This window comes from Dendrobates tinctorius, unplaced genomic scaffold, assembly GCF_039654945.1.
Source record: "Dendrobates tinctorius isolate UK_male_01 unplaced genomic scaffold, ASM3965494v1 ptg000205l, whole genome shotgun sequence".
In the NCBI taxonomy this organism is placed as follows: Eukaryota; Metazoa; Chordata; class Amphibia; order Anura; family Dendrobatidae; genus Dendrobates; species Dendrobates tinctorius.
In genome coordinates this window covers 12534108-12542337 of record NW_027361872.1, presented here as the reverse complement: position 1 = coordinate 12542337, position 8230 = coordinate 12534108, and positions in this window count along the sequence as shown.

The window sequence follows — 8230 nt, the reverse complement described above, 5'->3', positions numbered from 1 at the left end:
TCGACCCATCAGTCCCATCCACCAGCACAGGAGCATCGTGGCCGCCTACATTACATGAAGCTGCTGGTGAGGAGATCGCTTTCCCTTTACCCCACCCTTCTGCCCCTGCCACCTCTAGTACACCTGCGGGTACTGGGCGGCAGCGGCAGAGGGGTCAGGAAAAGACTTATGCGCCAGAGTTCTTGCATCTGAATGCATCTTTCCAGAACTGTCTAAAAGTCTTGTCAGAGCAAATCTCCGCAGGCTATCAGCAGATCAACTCCAGCATTCTGGAGGTGAAGACACTTCTGCAAACCATGCATTCAGAAGCAAGATCTTCGCCAAACCACACCTTTTTCAGGTCTGTTGTGGAGCGCATGGAAACGCTCTCTCCTGCCCAGCAGATGCATGTAATGCATTCATGCCACGCTGCTCTCCAGCAAGTTACCTCCCAACCTCCTCCTCCCACCACAGTAGTTCCTCCACCTGCACCCCCTCCAGCCACTTTCCATCCTCCCCCTCCTATTACATCTACACCCCCTCCAGCCACTTTCCATCCTCCCCCTCCTATTACATCTACACCCCCTCCAGCCACTTTCCATCCTCCCCCTCCTATTACATACCATCCACCTCCCCAGCACCATCCACCTCCCCAGCACCATCAACCTCCACAGCACCAGCAACCTCCCAAGTACCAGCAACCTCCCCAGTACCAGCAACCTCCCCAGTACCAGCAACCTCCCCAGTACCTGCAAACTCCCCAGTACCAGCAACCTCCCCAGTACCAGACATCTCCCCACTTCCAGCAACCTGCCCCGTACCAGACATCTCCCCACTTCCAGCAACCTGCCCCGTACCAGACATCTCCCCACTTCCAGCAACCTGCCCCGTACCAGACATCTCCCCACTTCCAGCAACCTGCCCTGTACCAAACTCCTTCCCCATACAACTTGCCATCAACATCATCTGTTCCTACAGTCCCTGCCCAACCCTCCACTCCACCACCCACCACCTCTTCTGCTTCCCACATGTCCACCCATTCTGTAGTTTTTTCCACACCTTCACCTCTAACTGTTCCTTCCCCACCACGATCCCAGTCCTCTCTCCACACTCCCAGTGTCGAAGTGTCCCGCAGCCCCTACAGCAGTATTTCCACCACACACTACACAGATTTATAATGTGTGTATTTAAATAAAAATGACCAGTTTTATGGTTTCAGTTTTATAGTTTCAAAGCTTTATTAAACAAGTTTATTAAAATTTTAAAAAAGTTTACTAAAAAAAACATTTTTCAATAAAAGTTAAATTATTTTACACTGGTTGTCTGTCATTTCTTTCTGCGGCGAAAAAGGTTAAATACAGGGTATTTAAAAGGTGAAATGGTATTCAAAACTAGGTATATAACTGTGGGTCAATTTTAGCTTTTTGCCACAGTTGTGTTCCTGGTTGTGTTGGAAGCAAAGTATTTCACCTAAAAAGTTGTGTTTATTGTTGGTGATTTCCTAACAATGTACACAACTTTTGTTAAAAGGTGAAATACTTTGCATAAAACACAACCAGGTACACACCTGTGGCCTAAAGCTAAAAATAGAGACCATGACAAGATAGCCAACTTTGGTTGGCAAAGGTATATACTGTTGGTACAGAAGGTACACAAGTTTGGTTGGGCACAAATCTTTCACACTCTGTCATCCTGCCAGTGTACTCTGCCTTGAGGTGACATAAAGTATAGTGCAAAATTGTCCCTCATTACTGAAACCGTCACAGAACTTCTAGTGGTAATGTCATGGTAATCTTGCAAGGTGGTTTCTTCAGAGGTGTCCTCAATGGAAATGGGTTCCTTGCAGATAACAAAATTGTGGAGTACCACGCACGCTTTGATCACCTCGTCCACAGTTTCTGTCTTGAGGTTGATCGCAGTCAATAGGACCCGCCATTTGGCTGTCAGAATACCAAAGGTACATTCAACCATTCTTCTTGCTCTTGTGAGGCGGTAATTAAAAATGCGTTTTGGTCTTGTCAATCCTCTGCTAGAGTACGGTTTCAAAAGGTGTTCTGACAGCTGGAAGGCTTCATCCCCTACACAGACAAATGGCATAGGTGGACCAGATGTTTGCGGCAGCGGTCTAGGTGGTGGGAACTGGAAGGTGTTTCCATACAGTTTACGCCCCATGGCAGACAGTTTGAAAACTTGAGAGTCATTGGAGCGGCCATAGGCCCCAATATCAACCGCAATAAATTTGTATTCCGCGTCAGCGATGGCCATGAGGACAATTGAAAAATGTTTCTTGTAATTGAAATATTCCGATCCCGATCCAGCTGGCTTTACAATGCGGATATGTTTCCCGTCCACAGCGCCCAAGCAGTTGGGAAACTGACATATCTGTTGAAACTTGTCAGCAATTTCAATCCACCTCTCTGTTGTGGGCTCTGGTAAAAACTCTTCAGCTAAGGAGTCCCACAGTGCACGGCATGTGTACTTCACTATTCCAGATATGGTGGAAATCCCGAGTCTGTACTGGAAATGCAGTGACGAAAGGGATTCTCCAGTTGCAAGAAATCTGTGGGGAATTAAAAAACAATAAATTAGTTTTAAATCACAGCATTACATACCAAAACTGAGCTATAACACTTGGAGATACAAACTACCACCAACAAGATTGCAGTGAAAGTGTGCTCTGATGCGATCACATCCAATAAATGTGGCTTACCTTAAAGTCACCATCAGACGCTCTGTGGGTGAAACAGAGAAGCGGCAATAGGTGTCCGCTTTTCTTATGAGGTGTGCAATGCGCTCCACCAAGTAATCAAAATTCTCCATTTTCATCCTAACATATCCAAAAAATTTATCCGGGTTTCGTCGAAGGTCCATGCAGAGTGTAGAATAGACCCCACGCGTCATTCTCTTGGCTGTGATGGGGTGGATCCACAAACGTCGTCTACGATGCCTGATGCGCTGCTGTCTCGCTCTCTCCTTCTCCAGAACAATCACCCTCAAACGATTCGCCTCCGCTATAAAATCCGCCAAATTCTTCAAAATATTTCCAATGACAACATCCATCTTCGCCAATAACTTGCTCTTCTCTCCAACCTGCACTTTCTCCTCTACAACCTGTCAAAGAAGGGCTGTAGGAACATGCTATATATAGTTTTCCAGTAGCCAATCCCGTTCGGAAGGCCACAAGGGTCAATTTTAAAAACCGGATCCGGCGTAATCCGTCGAAAAACGGATGAACCGGATGAGACGGATCCGGTTTTGTCTGTCAAGAAAAAGACGGATCCGGCAGAAAACCGGATCCGTCACATCCGGTTTTACTAAACATTTGCCGGATCCGGCGTTCCGGCACGACGCCGGATCGCGCCTGACGCCGAAAACCTGAAGTGTGAAAGTAGCCTAAGGGTGCTTTGGTTAATATTTTGGAGATTGCACATGAGAGAGGAATCATCTCTAAGAAAATCCTTGATGGGCTGTCTGTAAGGTTCCCTGTTGTGCCCACGTTCTATCTGTTACCCAAGGTCCACAAAGACTCTATCTCACCTCCTGGGCGTCCTATTGTCTCTGGCATAGGAGGGCTATGCGACCCAATATGTAAATTTATTGAATATTATCTTAAACCACAGGTGGAGACTTTGCCCTCCTATGTCAGAGACACTATGGACGTCCTGAAACGTGTTGATGGACTGTTCCTCGAACCCGATATGCTATTTGTGGTAGCAGATGTAGAGTCTCTGTATACGAGCATTTCTCATGAAGATGGTATACGAGCTACTCAATTTTATCTTGAGGCAAGTAATTTGGATGCTGACCTGAGGGGACTGGTGTTGGAGTTGTTGCGGTTCATTCTTACCCATAATTTCTTTACATTCAAGGATAGATATTACTTACAAACGCGTGGTACCGCAATGGGAGCGGCATGTGCGCCCTCGTATGCAAACCTCTTTCTCGGTTTTTGGGAGAGGGGTTTGTTTTGCGACGGCGCACATGCCTCTCCCAATATACTTGGATGGTTCCGCTTTATAGACGACATATTGTTTATATGGCAGGGTACCACTGATGAACTACACTCATTTATGGGGGGTCTGAATCGCAACGACTCCAACATCAGGCTTACCTACAATTTCCATCATGAGAAGATATCCTTTTTAGATATTGAGCTCAGGGTGCATTCTGATGGTTCTGTTCATACAGACATGTTTCGTAAAGAAACTGCAGTTAATGCATTACTACATGCCTCGTCTGCACACCTGGGCTCAACTATTAAGGCTATCCCAGTAGGCCAATTTCTCCGGGCCCGGAGGATTTGTTCATCGGACAGCCTATTTGAGCGGCAGGCCATTGACCTTGGGGACAGATTTCAAGAGCGTGGGTACAGCAGGCGGAGTATTAAGAGATGCTATACTAGAGCGAGGAAATCCGAGAGAAGGAATCTCTTAGTCCCACGGAATAAGAAAAAGGAATGTGATGCCGGGTTAAGGTTTATTTCTACATTAAACCAACAGTGGGAAACAATGCGGATGATTCTTAAAAAGCATTGGCCGATACTTATGACAGACCAAACTCTCAGTAAAAATTTACCAGTGGTGCCTCAAATGAAGGCCCGTCGTAGTCGAAATCTTAAAGACATGCTAGTGAATAGTCACTATGTGACTAGGCCCCCATCCTTATTTGGAAATGCAGATAGGAGGAAGGGGTTTTTTCCATGTAAAAATTGTCTGGCATGTAAAAACCATGTACGGGCCACATCATTCACATCTTCGGACGGCTCTAAAACCTTTAACATCAACATGTTCATTACATGTACAACTACACATGTTGTTTACTACGCAAAGTGCAAGTGTAACCTAATATATGTAGGATTAGCATCACGTGAGTTACGAGTAAGGACACGTGAACACGTTAGGGACATTATGGCCGCCCGTGATGTGGATGATGTTGGTGGACTCAAGTCGCTTCCCCGGCACTTCAAACTGAGACATAACTGTAATCCAAATGACTTGCAGATATATGGGATTGACTGTATCCAATTGGGTATTAGAGGTGGGGATGCGGTGCGATTCCTCACCCAGAGAGAATGCAAGTGGATTGCAGTTCTGGACACTGTAACACCGAAAGGCTTAAACGAGCAAATTAGTTTTTCCTCCTTTTTATAACATTTGTGTTTTTTGGATTTATTTTTATTTTGTATGTTCTGTGTCTTTTATAGTTTATTGCCATATGAGAATGAGTATCTGTGAGCATCCTCCCTCTTGGACCTCTGACAACGAGCAACGGTTTCGGGAAGAAGACTTTCAAACATGTTAGAGCGCCTGGATCATATATTCACGACCTTTCTATATATATATGTACACATGTGTTTTTTTTGTTTTTTTTTTCTCAGTTTTGCACTATTTGGTATAGTTTCCACTTTATAGTGGTCTGAATATGTTATATTTTTTTGTATTTCACTTTTTACGTTTTCACTTCACCTTTGGTATTGATTTATATTCTAAATGAATTTTCTTCACATTATATATATATATGTATGTATATATATATATATATATATATTTTCACTTCAGATTTTCACCTTTTTATTGTATAATCCTGCGGGATAGTTTTGTGATAAAAGCTGTATTCATACATATTGAGGTTTTTCTCACCTCGTGTCTCTAGTGCATATGGTATCATACACTTATGTGTATAACACTTATATTTTTTATTATTTATTATTTTTTATTTCTCATATATATATATTTTTTGTTTTTCGTGTCTATAATGGTCTGGATTGGGCTAATTGTGCACTGATGCGTTACTGTCTTGTGAATATTATACTTTATATCTTGTTCAGCGGTGCATATAATATTGCATTGGTTCATAGCGTATAGATCTCCTGTATTGTTGTTGGAGATGCGCCTTTGGATTTGTTTTTGATTCCAGTTGCTAGATTGCACCGCCAGATGGGTAGAACGCATATCCTGAGACGATGGATGCGTCACCTTTAGGTGCCGCTGTATTGTCTGGGCGGTCCGATGACTTCACCTGTTGTTCTGGTGATCAGCCTTGGGAGATCATCAGTGTGCATGTCCTACACATTGAGATAACCGGCGTGCCACTTCCGGCGCCGTTTGATGATGTGTGCGGTTCAGTGACGTCACCAGTTGTTCTGGGTGAGCCGCACCGCCATTTTGGCGCCGTTTATTGACGCGAACTCCGGGTCCCGTTGTGATGACATGCGCCATCTATGATGACTCTCCACAGCTGTGATGGGGTGATATAAGGGAGAGTGGGACAGAACATGCCATCACAGCCCCCCGACGAAGCCTACGCGAAACGCGCGTAGGGGCTACACGTGTGGCATACTAATTAGCTATGGGTAAGCGGTTTTGAACAGGTTTTTCATTATGTGGCCTCCAGACTAAGATTTTGCGCTATTATGTCGTTATGGTCTATTACTGTGAGGGGGTCTCTTTGTGGGATTTTCTGGATATCTGAAAGAAACACTTTAAGCACTGGCACTTTACTTATCTCTGCATATCCATTATACACATTCCATTGTTGTTAGTATTGCTACATGTGTGTTTTTTCTGTACCTGAATTCCTTATCATATGGAGCTCTTTTATTATGTGACCCGTCTTTATGTACTTCATTGCCTATATTATTAACTTTTCAGAATAAAACTATTTTTTATATTTTCCTTGGTGGATGTCTTTACTCCATGTGTTTTTGTATACAAAGTATTGGGAGTTTTTCCACAGCTAGTGCATGTTATGGGGTGGTCACCATGGGTCAGGGCCACCTATAATTATATGTTCACTGCCCTTGAAATCTTGTTTGCTCTTATCCAGCACCCGTCTGACTGTGCCCGTTCTTTTCTTCTTCCAATAACATTGCGTAGCTGCTATGGCATCCTGGGCTTAGAGCCCTTGTGGACTTGTATGGCGTGCTGCCCTTCTGCCTTCTTCCTATAGCCTACACTTCCTTAACCCATAGCAGCTCCTCCTACAGTTAACCCCTATGTGAACTTCTTATCAGCTATACCTAACAAGGCCCACTAGTATACTCCCATCTAGTGGCCCACAACGGAACTATACTTACCCATAAAATGAACTCTATACTAATAGTGCCCTCCACTATTGAAGCCGAAGGATGCACTGGCTTACCCTAAACTTATACATCAATATGCAAAACATAATACAATACAGTCTATACGGCATGGTAACACATATATAATGTGGCAGTACCAATGACAACGGCGGTAATACACAATAGTGTAGCAATACCGGAGCATAATTATATCTGTACAACATTTATAATATATTAATATTAGAACTCCTTAAAGGGGCAGTGGCATTAAAGGGATATTCTACTTCAATCCCCTACAGGGGTACGGGGTTATTTCTTGTCTGATTTTGATTTAGCTTTCCTGTGTGCCCTGGGAGGAGTTGCATTCTACCTAAACCCTTTAATCTCTGACTTGCACTGTCATTCAATACATTCAGTTTACTTGATCTATAACTTTTGCCCTTACTCTTGTTGTGTCTCCTGATTTATCCCATTTTCAGACCTCGGCTTGTTTTTTTGCCACCTGCTTGCTTTCTGATTTTATCCCTGATATGTCCTTTTGGTTTGGACCCTGCATGAAGACCTTTCTTGCTGCCAGCTTTCTCCACCAGTCAGCAGCTGACTACATAGCCCCAGCCCAGGGATCCCTCTGTAAGAACAGATTCCTGAACAGGGTTTAAAGGGAAAAGGCCGGTGCAATCCCTGGGATCTGGTAACAAAGTGGCTTGCTCTAAGCATGTCCGTAGAACCTCTATTAACAGCTGCCAGGCTTCCATGAACAGTGCAACCATGACCCTGGGTTTGTACATAGAGCTAGAATTTCAAGTATGTGTAGACATTTGCAGGCAAGCAGCCAGACAAAAATAGGAGATAAGAGAGGCTCAGCAGAAGATAAAAACTGTATAAGTAAAAGCTTTTAACACTTGACAATTGGTGTGTCATCCCAGGGAACTAGTTAGGGCCAAAAAGAAGCATGTAAGCTCCATCCTGCACTGTAGTCAGTGTAGCTTTTCCCAGGAGAAAGAGATCAGTTTACCAGGATGAGAGAGCCAACTTTACAGAGAGAAGGTGAAGATTGCCACCGAGGGCAGGACAGAGGCTTATTCCTCTGAGTGAAGAATGTATTCGCTGATAGGGTGAAGATTACCCACCATAAGGGCAAAGATTTGCCACCATAGAGTGAAGTATAACCTTTTATTCCTAACTATG